General features: G+C 49.7%; 1 long non-coding RNA gene across 1 annotated transcript in view; it reads right to left on the bottom strand.

Moving 5' to 3' along the window:
• LOC107203463 overlaps nucleotides 1-4,482 on the bottom strand; it is a 9,893-nt gene extending 5,411 nt beyond the window's left edge. The window contains exon 1 of the long non-coding RNA XR_001521194.3: nucleotides 4,179-4,482. This is a non-coding gene — a long non-coding RNA (uncharacterized LOC107203463). The remainder of the gene's footprint in view (nucleotides 1-4,178) is intronic.
• Between the last annotated feature and the right edge of the window lie 13,833 nt (nucleotides 4,483-18,315).

The following is an 18,315-nucleotide window of genomic DNA, read 5'->3' as shown; positions in this document are numbered from 1 at the left end:
TTTTTTTTTTTTTTTTTTTCCCTTCTGCCTCGCTAACAGCTGCTCGCAGTGTTGTATCCTGAGTGATGATGAGGTTCTGAAAGTGTTTTTTTGGAACAGATGGCCAGGAGAGAGCTGGGGAATGTGCCAGCAGCGAGCTGGGGAATGCGCCAAGTCCTGCAGTGACTGAGTACTCCGGGTTCCAGCTCGCGTGCCTTTCCCCTGCCCTCTGCCCCAAGTGGCGCCAGCAGGACTTCCCAGCTCGCGCTCCGAACATCTGGAGTCTGCGACTGCCAGAAGAGCCGGGACGGGGGGAGGATGAAGCGGAGAGAGAGAAAAAAACTCCCTCACCCATCCCTCCCTGCTCCGGCTGGGCTCCCATGGCCGCGGCGATGCTGCTGCCTAGCACGGGGGGCTCGTCAGAAGCAGCGAGGGGAGGGGAAGGGAAAGAAAAGGAACCTTGCCTTGGGTGTTTTGGGTGCTGGGCGTGCTGTGCAGGGCGTTTGTCCGCAGTTGGATCCTGCTCTGTGTAGACTGAGCTGCTGTGGTTGTGCTGGTTGCTGGGGAAGTAAGTTCTGCCCCACAGCTTTGGGGCCAGATCCTGTGGGGCTGGGGGGCTGTGATGCACAGCTCTGCACCCCTACAAATGTCAGTGTCCAGGGACAGCCCCCAGCTGTGCACCCTACAAACCTACCCTGATCCTGAGCTGCTTTCCTGCAGGGCACCAGAATGCAGCCCTGTGGGGGGAAAGCTGGAAAGAAGAGACTGTGGGACCAGCAAGCTGGACCCCAAACATGACAGAATCCCTGACTGGCTCTCAGATGACCCCTGGCCACTGAGGATCGTGTGCCATGCAGAAACAGAGTACCTTGGGGGAAAGGAAAACTTGGACTTCCCTTTCTTTTGCTGTTGCATCCTCTGTGCTGCTGGAGAATGCTCTTGGTTGCAGCTGAAGGCAGCTGCCCCCCTTTTTCCAGAACATCAGTGTGGCTCCAGCAAGATTTGGGGCTCTGCTGAGGGTGTTGCAACCCAGATCTCCAACGTGGTGAAACTCTTGGGTGCATGGTTAAGGACAAGGCTTAGCTCAGATAATTTGTATAACCAAGCAAGAGGCAGTTCTAAAGAATGAAAACTATCATCAGAATTCACCACCACCCCCCCACAGCCAGCTTTTTTCCTTCTGTTTTAAGAAAAGGCATCTGAAGCCTCCTTTGTTGCTTATAAATGAGATCTCCCATCACCAAACACCCTCGTTCAAGTCTCAATTGCAAGAACTAAAATCACCTTATAACTGTAGTTAGGACAGAGAAGGGGATTTTTTTTTCCTAGTCAACTTTGAAAGACTAAAGCCAACTTTTCTAATTAACAAAATGGGGACAGAAAGCGGGGGTAAAACCACTCAGAAAATTTCCTATTGCAACAGCAAAATCTGAACAACAACCTAACGTTAGGGACACAGGATAATTTGTCCCCAAAAACAAAGCAAAAGGCAATGCACAATCCAGCAAATGCAACATCTGGAGTCCCTGCCTGCCAAAACAAACTCCAACCAGCTACTTTTCTGTGTGAAAAGCTCACGGTGCCACAGCACATCACAACCAGAGAGCTGAGAGAGGAAAACACACAATAAAATGGAGATGACAGGAGATAAGGGTCTTGTGGACCTAACGTGGAGCTCAAGGAGCGCAGGTCTGTGCTCAGGATCGCTGCGATTTTTTAAAGCAAGAATATAAAAGGAAACTCAAAAAAACAATAACAAAACAACCACCCCAAAGTCGATAATTCAGAGGAACTGCTCAGTGAGCAGTGGTTTCAGAGACCTGATTAAAAACACACAGAGCTCACAAAAACGTGCCGATTTCAACATTAATGAGGGCGCGGCGATTTTGGGCCAAGCCATTGTATCCTCATCCAGCCGCCCGTGTGAGACCCCCCAGGAGAGACATCCCTTCACACCACCTGACAGCCAGAGCTTGGATCTTCGCTGCACAGCCATCCCGGATCTGTAATTTCCCTCTGACAACAGCCTTCTCCTCCCTCATCCTCGCAATTCGCTTGGCTCAAGGAGAACGGGAGACAAGAGGAGTCCTCCCAAGCCAGGCTTTGCCTCCCCACTCCTACCTGCTGGGAATTACCAGAGTTACCTAGTGGTACCTGCTGGTTTTGGCTCATCAGCAGATGGATGTGCTCTTGCCATCACCTGAGCAAATACTGCTGGAAATAAAACTGTACTTGTCATCCATAAGGGAATCTATGTGCTCTGGGGCTGCCTTAAACTTGCAGCAGAACTATAATTTCCAGCAAGAAAAACAAGACAGAGCAGGGATTACGACCCTGCCTTGGGTACCAAGCTTGGCTTTCTTTTCTGAGAGGGCTTTTGGAGAAGGGTTAGGATGGGTGTCCTTCAAGAATGCGAAGAAAAGGCAGATTTTCTCCTGGTGATGCTGTTTCTGTGGGTTGGTGGTGCCTGGGAGGCAGGAGCTGCCCTGGTAGAGTTCCATTGTTCAGGCACTCTCAATGGGTTTGGGACTTTTTCTCCACGCATCCGCTCTGGAGAGAACTTTAGAGAGCAAACACCGTAAATGGAAGGCTTTTAATTCTTAATTTATTTTTTTAATTAAGGATGGGCCCAGCCCTAACCCTCAGATGTTAATACCCTGGGATTTGGAGCCATTTAAAATCTGGCTCCTTGTTTTCTGTCTTTAAGCCTGCATTGGTTTACATGTGCCAAGACAATGAGTCTCAGCCCACTGGGCACCCAAAGCCTGAAGAGCAGCCCAGAAATGTGCTGAAACCCATGAAGGATGCTCATTCTCCTCTTTCCCTCCATTCTGACTTTGGGAGGGGATCCAAGACCTAACTAGCAATCTGCTAAAGCCTCACAAAGGATGCTCATTCCCTTTTTGATCTGGAGAGCGGTCCCAAGACCCAACCAGCAACCTCCTGAAGCCCCAAAAACGGTGCTTTTCTTCTTCCCAATCTTAACTTAGAGAGGAGACCCAAGAATCAACTCTCACCTTGCCCCAGGGTTGGTAGCACCACTTGAGTGTCCCTGGGACACTGCTGCCTGTGGCATTACAGACCCCAGAGTGAACCCCCAATTTTGGGCTGTGCCCAGGAGCTCCCCCACAGCTCCCAGTCCCAGGCAGTGCTGTCAGCTGTGGGCAAGCGGTGCGGCGTCTCCGCCTGGCACTGCTGCTCCGTGGGCATAAATACAGCCCCTGACAGCCAGAGGAAGCAACAGGGAGTGTGCTATTGTGTTTATTTATAAACTGAATTGCTGCAGGATGATTTGTTGGGCTAAAGAGGAGGAAAAGTGAGGAAACCTGCCCGAATCAGAGGCAGATCTTAACAACACCGGGGAAGGAGCCTGCTCCCCAGCTTAGCTGCCCATTCATCCATTAAAATCCTGCTGATTTATTATCCCGCCTGACAAGCAAGCTCAGAGAGCAGGGGGAAGTTCAATTCAAGTTTACAAAACTCTTTTTGTCACAAAAGCCTGAACAAAGACATCAATCACTCCTTTAATTCACCCATGTCACTCTCTGAGAGGAAAACTGGCAGAACGCTCTGCTTCCTCCTCCCGCGGCTTGACGATGATTTCACCTAATTGGTTCAGTGTTAAGTAACCTAAAGGAATGCAAGGCATAATTAGATTTAACGTTGTTTCCTCAAGATACCCACATGTCCTTCAGGTCATACATCTTACTAATGTGTTTATACATACAGTGTCTCCATTAGCTACCTTTTTTTTGTTGTGGGGTGATTTTTCTCAGAGATAAGTGTTAGATTAAACAAAACAGAAAACACAGGCGGGCGACAGTGTTTTACAGGCTCCGAAAGGCGACTCAAGGTTGGTTTGGTTTAACAAGTAACAGTCCCAAGATGACTCTTAATAGGATCACGCTCGTGTTGAAACACACGATGGGCGACTAACAGGGGAAGAGCCTGGCGCGGAGGATGGGAGGAGAGAAAAGCTTTTGATTAGGGAGGAATGTGGTTATTACAAGATCAGATGGATGCAGGAGAAAAAGAGAGAGAGAAAGGCAAGGGATAAAAAAAATCAGGCAAATTTCACAAGGTTCAGAAAGGAAAGAAACCACTTTGGATTTTTTTTTTTTTTTGGTCTTTTTTTCCCTCCCTTTTGTAACTTTTACCATTATTTAGGGGGTCAGTTGGGGGGAGAGGCTGTAACATACCTTCCTTTTTTTAGATCTTCCTTCTGCTTGTAAGGTCCTAGTGCACTGCTCCACGCATTCAGAGAAGCTCATGTTACTGTGGTCAGCGCTGTAATCCAGGTCTGCTAGTCTGGCCAGGGAAAGGATATAGTTACAGGCTATTCTCAAGATGGCCAGTTTGGACAACTTTTGACCATAAGAATAGCAGGGAACCTAGAAAGGGTAACAGGGAAAAAAAAAGAAATAATTAAAAATTAGGCCAGATAAACAAAATATCTTACTTGAAGTAACAAAACAAGTGTGGGTTATTTTCTTAGCAGTTTTAACATAAATAGAAACTCTAGTGATAAAATACCATATGGTCCCAACAGGTTTTTAAGAAGAACTCCCCTGCTGATCTCCATGGGGATGAAAGCAGCACGAAGCCTCTTGATTTCAGCAGGGCAGCTCTGCTTAAAATGTGATGGCAGGATACAGCCCGGGACATCTGCCTGCTGCTCAGTTCACTTCTTAGAGGCCCTGTTTCTTAGAAACCTGCATCCCCCTGCCTGCCAGTAACTTGCCTTGAGTAACTTACTCCCCACAGGTAGCTCCCATGTCATCACAGGTCTTGCAGAATAAGGCAGTAAGAGCATCTACATCACAACCTGGTGTTTTTCTGCTCAAACAACATCAGTTGTGACTTTCAGCCCAGGAAAAAACATGATGTTGTTGAGTGGCAATAATTTCTGCCTGCTTAAACAGTCCATCATAGTACCTCACCCAACAAAAGAGACCAAAACAGAGCCTGTTTCAGGGAGCTGGGTGTATCTTATGCAATTAATTTCCTCTTAACCCTAAAGATTTCTACTGTAATGTGAAACATTCAAACAATTCCAACAAAACTGAATGCATCTCAATAACTGAGCAGTATATGGCCCCTGCAGCAGAAGGATGGGTTGCTCTTCAACCATCATCCAGCAAAACACTACAACTACACTCAATTTTAGGCATACAGCTTTAATATGTCCAGCTTAGAGAGAGATCTTCTGTGTTCGATAGGCTTGGGCACCCCATTTTCTAGTTTGCAAAATTGCTGAAGGTCACTCAGCCTTTTATGCACAAGAGTCTATTGCCTATGGGAAACTGAAGCTGTGCATTCATCTGAAATCCATCCAAGCCCCTCAGGTTGTCTGACCACCTGCCAAAGTTTTCATAGCAATCAATCATTGGAATGCCTCAATGTTTCTCTACCACCTGCCCCTGTACCAGTCTCCATCCTCCACACCCCTCTAGGGTGTCATGCTCAGCTTAGGGCTGGAGATTTTTATTTACTCTTGTCATGCTCATGCCTCAGCTTCTTTCTCCTCCACAGGGACACAAAGATGGGATCACACCTGGAATGCTCTCCCTGACTTTACAGATGGTAAAATGGGTTCAGCCTCTCCACAAACCCCACAGCAGCCACACACAGAGGCCAAAGGAGGAGCAGACCAGCTCAAGGCACATATAGGATTTCCCCAAGTGTTCTGCCAGGCTCCAACTACCATCACCTCGCTCACTTCAGCTAGATGTGCCATCCCCATATTTAGAAACCCATGATAGATCTTTCCTATCCATGAACTTGGTCTGATAAGCTGAACCCCTGTTGATTTGGAGCAGCTACATCTTTTTGCAAAACGTTCTCTCCAGTCTATATAATTTTTTTTCTCTTTTTGCTTGTTTTGAACTTGGCTCCTACTGTCTTCCCTTGAGGTACTACAGTTGTGTTTTAGAAGAGAGGACAACAGATATTTATTCACCTCCTGTGTGACATATGTTTTTAGTTCACCATTATCTCTTCAGACTCTTTTCCAAAAGAAAAAGATTAATCCTCCTTAGCAGACAGTTGTATGGAAGCCATCCCATATCTTTGATGACCCTTGCTGCTCTTTCCTGAACCCTTCCTAGTCCCTTTGGAGCTGAGATGATCAGAACACAGAGTGTTCATGTTGTGGGTGCATATATCTAACAGATGCTTATGTTCTCTGTTTTAATATTCCTTTCTTGCTAACTCCTGATTTGATTTGTGACTGCTGCCAGACACGGACCTGGGACTTTCCTTGAACCATCTAGAGAAACCCCAAGGTCTCCCTTCTCTGAAATAATGGTCAGCTCAGGGTCTATTACTCCATATGTGGACTCTGGTATGGTTTTTTCCATATGCATCACTTCACTTGATCTGCGTGGTATTTATTTCATCTGCCATATGATTACCTAATCACTCTGAGTCAAGAACTTCAGCACAGCTCACACAGTCATCATTTCAGGTGATGGGACCTGACATTCCCTGTTTAAAGCAGAGCTAAGCTCAGAGTCAGATCCTGGTTTGTCCACCTGTGATGTTGCTCCCTGTAGGAACTGGCCCTTTTTCCCTACCCCCCATTCCCTGCCTGTACTCTGATCTCTAACCCATGCTCCCACCCAGGCTGTTTGGTTTAGTCTTTCCTAGGGAAGACTTCTGCCATAGTGCTTATGGAAATACAAACTAATTGCCTGGATCACCCTTACCCATGAGCACAAGGATTTTAGTACTGTTTTCCCTATGTACAATACAAAGAATTTTTTAGGATGGAAAACACCCCTAAGGACATGAACTCCAACCATTAACCCAGCACTGCCAAGGCCACCACTGAACCATGTCCCCAAGCACCACACCTACACATTTTCTGAGCACTTCCAGGGATGGTGACTCCACCACCTCCCTGAGCAGTCTGTTCCAATGTTTGACCACACTTTCAATGCAGATATTTTTCTAATACCCAATCTAAACGTTCCCTGTCACAGATTGTGCAGAGCCAGAAGGTCCCATCAAGGTCCCTTTTCTCAGGTTGAGCCCCCCCAGCTCCCTCAGCTGCTCCTCATCAGACTTGTGCTCCAGAACCTTCCCCAGCTCTGTTGCCCTTCTCTGGACATGCTGCAGCACCTCAATGTCCTTCTTGTAGAGAGGGACACAAAACCAAACACAGGATTGGAAGTGTGATATGGCTGAGGTGCCTCTGCAGAAACCAGCCATAAAACTTCAAATAGCCTTTTTTTAATACACACCATCTGCTACTGATACCCCTGAAAATACAAGGAATCACAGAATCGCTTGGGTTGGGAGGGACCTTTAAAGGTTGTCTAGTCCAAATTCCCCCCTGCAATGAGCAGGGACATCACAGAGAATCTGTTTAAAAGCCCCTTTTTATCTGACAAATCCTCTCTCTAAATCCCTGCCTTCACTTTTTTTGCCAGCATTGCACACCCAGCAATGCCCCTGCCCTCAGTACCTGGTCCCCAGATGCAATGAGCTGAATTATTTTGAAAGCAAGAGCTTCAGGCAGCAGGAACACCCAAGTCTCTTTTGACGCCAACGCAACAAAAACAGCAGAGACCCCAGATCAAACAGCATCAGGAAAGAACAAAGCAAGATGGAAACTAAAATGGAAGAATTCAGTGAAATGTGGGAGTAATTTCAGAATTAGAGAAAGAAGGAAGTTAAATCGAGTGGAAGGAAAATAGACCATGAAATCCTTGAGGCTGATGCACAGACGCTGTCCAGTGACAACACCAGAAGGCAGGCTAATGTCTCTTTTCCTCATCTGTTTTGCTCTTTCTTTTGTGTTTTGGGAATTTTTTTTTTTTAAGGAAACAAAAAGAAACAAAACAAAACCCAAACTGTTTTGTAGGACGTGTTTGCTACAAAAGGCAAGGAAGATCTCAGTGCTAACACAGCTGACAACAAAACCCTCAACTGGGATTACACAGCACTTTTCCCACACTACTGCAGCAGAATCCAAACTGGAACCATATGCCCATGGGAAGTGGTCCACCTTGAGATGTTCAGACAGCCCCATGATGGGAGCAGGACACCAACATTAAGAGATAAGAGCTTTTTTGTCATGGTAACAGTGTTAGAAAAACTATTTCATAGGAACCCTCCCTGTCTTGGCTCAGCTCCTGCCATTTTAATGTTTCCTTTTGAATTAAACATGGGAAATTAAGAGAGGAATGAGCCACTTAGTTCAGATCAAGAGTCAAAACTTCCCCAAGTGTGTCTGTGTGTAACTCTGGTATTATCTCTTCTTTAACATAAAGTCAACAGGAAAGAGGGGACAGATTTGTACAAATTGCAGTAAAGGGTGTCAATGACAAACCTGGATACCAAGAAATCTTCAAAATCCAACTGAAAACAGAGAGAGTGTTTTAGAGGTGGAAAAAATGCCTGAGGCTGGAGTGGCCCTGCAGGTGTGACCCTCCCAGCTCCCACAGAGTCTCAACACAGATCTTTGACAGGCAGGAATGTGAGCAGATATCGGTCATGCTCCTGGCAAGGACCAAACCCTCTCCTTCTGTCACCTTCTTGCTCCTCAAGCCTGAACTGAACAGACTTCAGTGCTTGAATGGGGCAGCTGTGAGCTGAGCAGGTCCATGCAGAGTCAGGGGAACCAGGCTGGAGTTCTTGTGCTGTTAATATTTCCCTTATCTGACCTCGCCGGTCTCTGCCCAGCAGCAGCACAGCTCACCATCTTGCCTGCAATATTTGCAATGATTAAAAGGAATTAGGAAGGAACTGCAACTGAAATTTCACACCAGTCCTGAGGAATGCAGCTGTCTGCTAGAAAGGCAAGGACACCAGCACCATCCTCGGCTTTGGGACATCAGCACAGAGTGAGCTGGGACGACAGGAGCCAGAGCTTCAGTCAGAGGATGTTTGTTAGTTGTGCCTGCAAAGGGCTCTGCAGAGTCTCATGGGTCTTATCAGGGATCCCCAGGCTGGCAGGAGTTGAAGCACGGCAAGATGAACACTCCTGGGACATATTCCTGTGCAGAAGAGCCCTTCTTTGGCAGGGAAGTAGAACGGGATGTGACCTAACAGGTCTTTTCAATCCTTGACGTCCAAGATTCAGAGGCAGCGCCCTTGGAAAGCCAGAGATGCTCTCTTTGAAGTCTGTGGGAAGTCTGCTGTGCTCTTGACCTGCAGCCAGCCCTCTTGAGGAAGGCAGGGATCCACTGCAGTTCCCCAGAGTGTCACTGTCATTCACCAAAGACACGGCTGGGAGCTGGTTCTGACATGGCACAGCAGAGAGGGCTGCAGGATGAGGAGTAACTCGGGTGAAAGGGTACAATTATCACCGTGCCACGTGAGGCTACAGGGCATGTTCACCGTGATGGGTCTGCAGGAAACAACCAGGAGCATGCCATGCACTTTAGGAGCATTAAGCCAGTTCACACCACTGAGCTTCTGTCTGCATAGCTCTGTCCTTATCAATAAGATACCATTTCCATAAACACCCTCTGGTCCTGTACAGATAACATCTGTAAAACCAAGTCTGCTTTTACACTGCATGAAAATGCTGGGGTAAAGAAGGGTGTTGTGTGCTGGGGGTCCAGATGTCTCTGTTACCATGCTCAAAGTGTGATTTAGCAGCACAGACATGCAGATCTCCTCCAAGTGAAAGTCACACAGGGCAGAACTGGGCCCCCAGGGCACAGCAGGGGATGGGACAGCTCTAAGGCAGTGTTTGTGATGCAGCATAAGCTGAGCCCTCCTGACAGCTAGTTCCACAACAAGCCATAACAACATGCTGAATCTACCTGTCTGCTAATTCATCTGGTTTATTTTTATGCTGGGAGTTAAAACACAACAGAGCCCCTCTCCTTGCCCTCATCCCCCAGGAAAACATTTGGCTGCCTCTCCCCTGCATCCCGACACGCAGCCCAGCAGCGCTGTCTCATTGTTTGTGCTGTGCTTCCTGCCAAAAATATTTCCAGAGGTTCATATAAATGTCCAGTTCTTAACAGTTCTGGCTTTTGTACATCCCTTTCTAACCCAGGGTGAGTCAGACACATCCTGGGGCTAAGACACCTTGGGGGAACAGCGGCAGGGTGGGGCAGCAGGATTGACAGTGTCCCTTGCTTGTTGGCCCTGAGCACAGGGGAAGCCCCTCTTTCATGATCTCAAATTATCTCCAGGCTGGCATCTGTAGAGTTACTGTGGATGTGAGGATGTGAGGTATCCTTCCTCATTCCTGGAAGGATGCCTTGTCCCAAGGCCAAGCTGGATGTGACTTTGAGTAACCTGGTCTAGTGGAAGGTGTCCCTGTGCATGGCAGTGGGGTTGGAACTAGATGATCTTTAAGGTTCCTTCCAAGCCAAACCACTCTGTAATTCTATGAGTAAGATCCTTAACAAGCTGAAGGCCTTGCTCAGAATATGATTGCCTGTTTTCAAGACGTGTTACATTGTATTTTTGGGAAGGGCTTGGAACCAGCCTTTTTCTCTTTCCACCCAGTTCTGGGGGTAAAGTGAACACACATGGGTCCTTTTTCTTCTTGCAGGACTCATTTGATGACTTGGTTGGTGTGTTCAGGTTCACCAGCAAGGTGACTTGGCTTTCCTACCTTGCTCTCAGCAGCTGCAGGCCCTGAGTCCTTATATTCCAGGTGGGACAATGATGACTTTTACAGCTGTACGATGGAAAAGCCTGCAAGTTTTCCTGAGACATCCTTTAGCAGTCCTGCCAGATCCCTTCAGCCTTGATTCCCCAATGCCCCTCCTGCTGCTGCCTGCAGCACAGCAGCAACCAGGATCCACTGAGCACTCCTCTGTGCCACTGGAGCTCACTACACTGCCTGGACCTTTGCAAAGCCAGGTCTTGCTGTGTGGATGTATGGCATGGCCCCAGGGGACTGCTTCTGGAAAAGGCCCCTATAGAATCACAGAATAGTTTCAGTTCAAAAGAACCTTTAAAGGTCATCTGGTCCAACCCCCTGCAGTGTGCAGGGACATCTTTAACTAGATCAGGTTGCTCAGAGACCTGTCTAGCCTGACCTTGAATGTTTCTAGGGATGGGATATGTATCACCTCCCTGGGCAGCCCGTGCCAGTGTTTTACAAGCCTCATTGCAAAACTTTTCTTCCTTATATCTACTCTAAATCTACCCTCTTTTAGTTAAAAGCCATTATGCCTTGTCCTATGACAACAGGGTGTACTAAGCCGTTTGTCCTCATTTTTCTTATAGTCCTCCTTTAAGGGGAAGGGGTGGGCGGGGGGGGGGCTGAAAAGAAATCTCCCAGAACCTTCTCCTCTCCAGGCTGAACAATCCCAGCTTTCTCAGCCAGTCACTTGATCAGCTTGGTGGCTTCCTCTGTGTTTGCTCCAACACATCCACATCTTTCCTGTGCTGAGGATCCCCGAGCTGGATGCAACACTGCAGGTGGGACCTCACCAGAGTAGAGTAGAGGGGAAGAATCACCTCCCCTGACCATTTGTGGTGTCACAGTGTCAGATGTTCCACACAGCTCTAGTCCATCCAGCAATGGGCAGCTATTCCATGCCATGAGTCTGAGAGGCTTCTGTTTCTTTGCCACCAGAATGCAGAGGTAAAAAAGGGGCAGCCCTGTGCTAGCAATGCAATCCCATCAGTTTGGAAGAAAGCCTCACCCCTGCCTCCCCACCGGGAGCAAAGTGCCCAGGCCCAACCCAGCTGAAAAACGCCAGCAGGAATGAAATCAGCACTGCTCAGGCAGGAGCCCCAGTCCTGACCGAGGTGCCTTTGCCTCTTGGGTGGGTCCACGTTGTCAAACAACCCAGCTCCTGGTTCCCTCCCAGCTCCTGGCTCCCCCATCGCTCACATTACAAAAACATGAGTTCACTCCTTGGAGCGAAAGAATTGGCTTCCTCCAAACAAAACCTAGGTGTGGTGCTGGGTGAGTTCACCCCGGGAATCTCTTCCAAATGGCAGCTGGTTAATGCTGCCCCAGGCCTGGCTCTGCTCCGTTTGGACAGTCCTTCTGCAGCTCCTGCAGATGTTTTGCACCCCCAAAGCCTCCTGCACATCCTCAGGGCACACAACACACCCCCTCAGTACCCTGCCTGAAAAGTATCACATTGCTGGGCTGCAGCAAAGGTCTTACCTTATTGCTGGCTCTTTGAACAACTTCCCAAAAATAATAACTAGACAGAAAGTTACTGGGATTATCAGAGGAGAAATCCCAGGGCTACTGGGTGCAGAAAATCTCCTCTGAAAGGGGCTGCCTTCCAGCACTATAGTGTGGAAAGCCTTTTTCGGGTGGTAGTTTAGTAGTGGCCATCTGCATCTCTGAGGCCCAATGGATCCAAAACCCCTGGCATATAGGAGAGCAAGCTCCACTGGAGATAGTGGCATTATCAGACTCTTCAGTCACCAGCCACTGTTGGACACCACAGGGTTTTCACCTCCCTTGCTACCACTGCTGAGCCCCAGGAGCTGTCATGAGCCCATGGCAGCTGCAAAGGAGCACAGCCTCCCCCAGCACACACGTGGCTCTGCTTGCATCCCTGCATGGCACAGGGGACAGTGCAAACCAGGACCAGGATGGGATATATCACTTGAGGAGTACATGTGGCAAACACCAAAGGAGATGCAGGCTGGGAACAAAGAGCCTGGGGAGCTCTGCTGCATGGTACTGAAAAGTGTCCCACCTCCCCACTGCAGCCTGGAAAGGAATTTGACAGTGGATTAAGGCAGGGAGCAGAGGCTGGATTCAAAGCTTGATGGAGAAAAGCAGACTCTTTTCTCCAATTTCAGTGGGAGCCATAAGAAAACACAGAGGTTAACTCAGGGTGGCTGCAGCAGGCAGAGCAAATACCTCCCGACAGGAGCAGGATTTGTAGCAAAGGATAAAATCAGCCAGACAGCAGCCAAGGGAGCAAAAAAGCCCTGTTCTTGGTGACACACAGTCATTGTTTTCAGAATTTTTTGTCCTTTTGCCTGGTTTCTCCCTTATTTTCTTTCCTCCTGTGTTGCTTCAGGCCAGTATTTTGTCATCTTCTTTAGCTGTTAAACCACAGGGCCGCCCCACTCTGGGCTCTAAATATCCATCAGTCACTTGGGACTGGCAGCAGCCATGGAGATGCTCTGGTTAAGGCTGGGCCATTCAGTGACAACACGCAGCGGTGGCACTGCATGCTGTGTCTGGAAGATGCTCCTGCTCTCCTGAAGTCCAGCTGCATCCCTGCAACAGCCAGACCTTCCTGTTCATCCTTCACCCCCAGAGAGCTCAATGTGTGGTTTGTCTTCAGGAGCTGGGTTTTAAGGCATCTTAGAGTTTCCAGCTGGTGGGATCACAGAGGGATGAGTCACTGGGAATAGGGCTGGGGGATGTCAGCAGGTGACTGAGGATAGCTCTCAGCCTCCCCACCACACAGAAAGGACACGTCAGCGACACTGGTCACAGGCAGGGTCCCGCCTGCAGAGGTGACAAACCACAGCCACCCTTGGGATGACACACAAAGAGGGCGAGCACGGAATGACGCATCCGCAGAGCAGCCTCAGCCTCCGCTGGCTTGTGGCTAAGGCACTGCTCAAGCCACAGCTCCTGTCTCCATTTACTGCCTGGTTTGTCCCTTCAAACCCCTGCAGACAGTTTGTCCCCACAGCCACAAAACCTCCTCCTGTAGCCTTGAGGCTTCTGCTCCTGATGTCCCACCATGCTCCCAACGGGAGCGAGCAGGGTCTTTTCTGCACTGATTTAAAACAAGCCACAGCAGCCATGTGCATGCTGGCAGCACAAAGTGAAAGGATGTTAGTGTGTGTGTGTGGGGGGGGAAAACCTCCATTCCAGAAGCTAAAAAGCCCTATAAAACCCTAAAGTATCTCCAGAACTCGTATGAGTGCAGAGAGCAAGGCTGTCAGCTGCTGAGTCAGAAAATGTCCTGGAAACACGGTGGTGAAAAGATTTAGAAAAACGCCAATACACTTCAAGGGAAGATGAATGTCTGTGGACAGACTTGCTTGCAGCACAGACTCCAGCTCACTGCAGCTCGATACATCACTTTCTTCAGGAGGAGCTGGACAGCAGTGCTCCAGCAAGAAACCAGATGTGCAAGCAGAGGCAGGCTCCTGACCAGGAAGGCTGCTGTGGTTGTCTCCATCCATCGAGGGAGAGTTTGCTGCCACCTTAGGGTCTGTCAGCACCGCTGAGGAGCTCGATCCCAGCTCCTGGGAGTGCAACATTCTGGTAGGAGCTGGTTTGCTTGGCTGTCCACACAGCCTCAAGGTGAAAAGTACTATTTGCTTGGCTGTCCACACAGCCTCAAGGTGAAAAGTACTATCTCCTGCTGGCAAAGGTCTCCAGCAGAAAACCTGGTGGCTAAGGCCATACTGCAAATTAACCTTATGATGGTTCAGTTTCACAGGGATTTGCTGGAGTAGGAATATCTTGCTGCCAATAGGAATTTGCAGACAAAAAATAATAGAGGCAGAATTGCATTGCATGGAGAACAGTTGCTTTGGAGATTGGCAATGTTGTTGTCACATCTTGTCTCCTCCAGATGGTTGCACTGCTTCATGAATTTGAACATCCACCAGCACAAGGGCTGGCAGGAGTCTTCACATGGAGAAGATGACCACAGGTCCTTGTGAACTCAGTGCTATGTCTCTGTCTGCATCAGAGATGTTTGGGTTCACTGGCCACCCACCGTGGCACGGAGAGAAAGAGGAACAGGGTGGAAGTGACAACCCACGGTGTCACATGTGGAGGGTCCTACAGCAGCTGGGGCAGTGCAAGAACTCACTGACCAGCCCTGCCAGGGCATTTGAGGGCAGGAGACCAGTGCTCCAGATAGGAGCTGCACAGTCACAGGGACAGGAGCAGCACCCAGGAGGGACACCAGAAAGGCAGCAGCAGAGGGACAGCCAAGTACAGCAGAAGTATTTCACCACCTCCAAGTGTTTCAGTGTTTTCCAAGGAGAACTACACAGTTTGTCTCAGAAGTCTGCTGTCAGTGGAAGGACCACTTGGACAAATGACGCTTGCTGGACTAAGGGGAAAAAAAATCTCTTCCAGACTTAAGAGTTGAAGACCAAAAGTACCAAGACCAGGGGGAAGGAGGTGTATCTCAGGAGCATCTGCTCCTCAGTCCCACTTCAGTGCTATGGCTGTATGGCAAAGGCAGCAGCTCAATTCAAAGAGAGAGTGTAATGCTTATTCCTGGTGGCTGTGACACCAAGGGGTGAACACAGTGGCAATGCCACGTCTCTCCCAACAGCAGGCAGCTTCCCAGAGCTGGCAGCTGCCCTCTTCCCTCCCACCTCTGAGGGGGCCCTGGCCTCTGAGGCAAGCCGGGGACAGCTCAGTCCTCAGGGACACGGCTGGGTTAGCCTCTCCTTGTGTGAAACAACTGTATTTGACTCTTCCTCCACCAAGAACTGGGAGAAAAAAAAAGAACCCACACCCCTTCCTGCCATCTGGAGAGTTAGTCGACACAAGCCAAAACATGTGTGCCATATGTACACAGCTGTGGAGCGCAGGGACGCCGCCGTCAGCCCATCTGTCCGGTGTGCTGCGTGCCAGTCGCTTGCCCTCGGGTGGGCTGCTGAGACAAGGAGAGTGTCCTGCAGAGAGGCACGACTTCCCTTTCCTCCTCCTCCCCCTCAGCAAGCATGGATGGGCTCCCTGCAGTGTGGCCGTGGTGGGTCTGATCCTGCAAGCAATGGGGTGTTATCTCATGTGTGCCAGTGGGGATGGGTATCTTCAGCCTCAAACAGGGTGGGGACAGGGATGACACCTGCATGGGTGTTAGTACCAGTGGCTGAGCAAGGCTCCTGCTTCCAGCAGCTCCACGTGCAGCACCTGACCCCTATACCCAAAGGAGCATGGGGCCAGGGGCGTCTGTGTGCAGGCACGGCACAATCCCCTGCTCCTCGCCCGCCTGTCTGCAGGGACGTATCGGTTTCAGTGCCTCAGGAAAAGCCTCCCAGCTGCTTAAGAGCCTGATATGTGATGACAAGGAAGGGACGGAGGACTAACCAAGGAACAAGAAGGGAGGCCTGCAGCAGACAGCACGCAGGGATTGCCTCTCACAAGGGGCTGAAATATGCCCTGGCATGCGGGAAGATGGTGCTGACCTGAGGCAAGAAAAAGCCTCCCTATTGCATGTGCCTCCTCCAGGGCATCTCCATAGCCCTGCTTCCCACCCGCTGGCCAAGGTGTGACAGAAAGCAACCTACTGTGTCCTGATCTGAGCTGCACCCCACAAACCCCTCAGCCGCCACCGCTGCGAATGACGTGAGTGACAAGGCAGCGCCGTGCGTGTGTGCAATGAAGCTGACTGTCACCTGATGTCACGTACGGCACCAGGCACGCCGCTGGCAGCCCCACAAGAAATGAATACAAATGTCATCCAATGATGGTCGGGACAGCCAGCCCACCCCTCAGCAAATTGCTAGGAAAACCTCGTGGCAAACATTTCCCAGAGAATGATTTCTTTCTCTCTGCAGAGTGAATACAGCTCTGCCAGTATGTTCCTGTGCTGACCCTGGAGACTGGCTTTCATGGGAAGAGAGGACAGCAACTTGTTCTCCAGGCTCTTTGGGCTCCCAGCTGAGTCCATGGCTGAAGTGATTTATAGAGACAGGGCCAAGGCCAGGAATCTGAGGCTTTTCAAGAGTTGCCCATTTCCCAAAAGAGTGCGGCTTTAATTTGTTGCCTGCCTGACTTCTGCTTGAGGCTCAGCCTAGAACAAGATTGCCAGTGATTTGGGAAATCAGTGCTACTTCCCCTTGCGGTTTTGGTGGTGTAGATGTCTGTCCATGGAGAATTAGACTGACACTTCCAGGCGTGTTACACACAGTCGCCAAACAATCAAAATATGGAAGCAGCTTACAGAAACAAAATATATCAAGTCTGGAGTTTGCATCTATAAGGGGTGGCCTCAGCACTGAGGGACAGCACCCAGCATGGGCTGGATTGCTGGGTTTGTAACAGCAGCAGTCTGATCCCACCACTGCAGAGTGGTCAAAAATGCTCTAGTTTAGTTGCTCAGGGATTTTCTCCTGACATACAGCCACGGTCTCAGCCTCTGAAATCTGTTTGCAGAAGTAGATGATGGGAAAGGATTAACTCTTGGGGTGCAGCCACCCAAGACACAGCAGTCACTGAGAAGGGCTGCAGGCAGCATGCTGAAGATAGGAACAGGCACATTTCCTCAAAGCAGGAGAGAGGATTGAGCCCTAAAGCGAGCACACTTGTGGAATGGCTCAGGTTAATAATGTCCAGAGCTCCCCTGCAAGCAGAGCACGCTGCTCCCACCAGGCTGGAGGGACCATCCTGGGAGAGGTGATGCTTAGCATCTCACAGTCAGACTCATCTGCAGCCTACAGCCCTCCGAGCCCTGTGCATCTTCTCCTTCCTGCACACCTGGAATAGTCCCATCAGCATTTAACAGAGAGGCAGAAAAGACAGCACAGCTGGGCTTGAACAATGTGACAGCACATCTTTGTCTATCACTGCACTGTACACGGTGCCTACATGCAGAGAGGGCTGAGTACAGGGACCAGGGCACTGACTTATCCTTGTGCAGAAGATGCAAGAGCTTTGCAGCTTCTCTGTATCTCTCCTCATCCTGGGGAAGTGATGGGAGGATTTTGACCAAAACCTTTATCTTTCAAAAGTACGACCCTGACACTGTGGACCTATCCCTTCACAGACAACCATGAGGATTTTCAAGTCCTCTCAGCAAGAAAGCCCAGCATAAGACACACTTCAAACACATACGACAATAAAAACCACGGGAAACTAACTGGTGGAGGACCAGAGCTCAGCTCGGCTATACCTAGCACACAGGGCACATAGAACGTTTCAGAAGCTGCTGCAAAAACCCCAAGGGTTCTGAAGGATCAGGCACCCTGCGCCAAAGTCAACAAGAGCACGGTGCTGCCCAAATTCCCGGTGATCCCTTTGGGGCAGCTCCCGCAGCTGCCCAGCCGGCAAGTACACGTGCTCTTGGTACAGAAGCATCACCCCAGCTCCCAGCTTGACCAAGTCCCTCTCTACACACTGTTCTCACCCAGAGAGATTCCTCGGCTTTATTTTTCGCCCTGTAGACCACTCTCCCTCAGGGGAAAAAAACACCAAAAAACAGTCCAAAACTTTCTAACTGCAAGCAAATTAAAGGCCCTTATTTATTTATCTTGAGTGTTAGCACAGTTCTAGGGTTGGTACTTCCAGGCATTTTGAACCGACTTCCCCTCCTGTCAGGCGGCCACTCGGCTCCTGCCCTTCACCTCCCCTGGCCCCGGGCGGCGCGGGCGCTCCCCGGTCCCTGCGCACCCTCCAGCCCCGCGGGGGTCCCGGCGTGCAGAGCAGGGGGCGGCCGGGCCGAGCGCTGCCCG

The sequence above is a fragment of the Parus major genome, chromosome 4, assembly GCF_001522545.3.
Source record: "Parus major isolate Abel chromosome 4, Parus_major1.1, whole genome shotgun sequence".
Taxonomy (NCBI): Eukaryota; Metazoa; Chordata; class Aves; order Passeriformes; family Paridae; genus Parus; species Parus major.
Note: the sequence above shows the minus strand (reverse complement) of the source record. Positions and strands in the feature narration are given on the sequence as shown.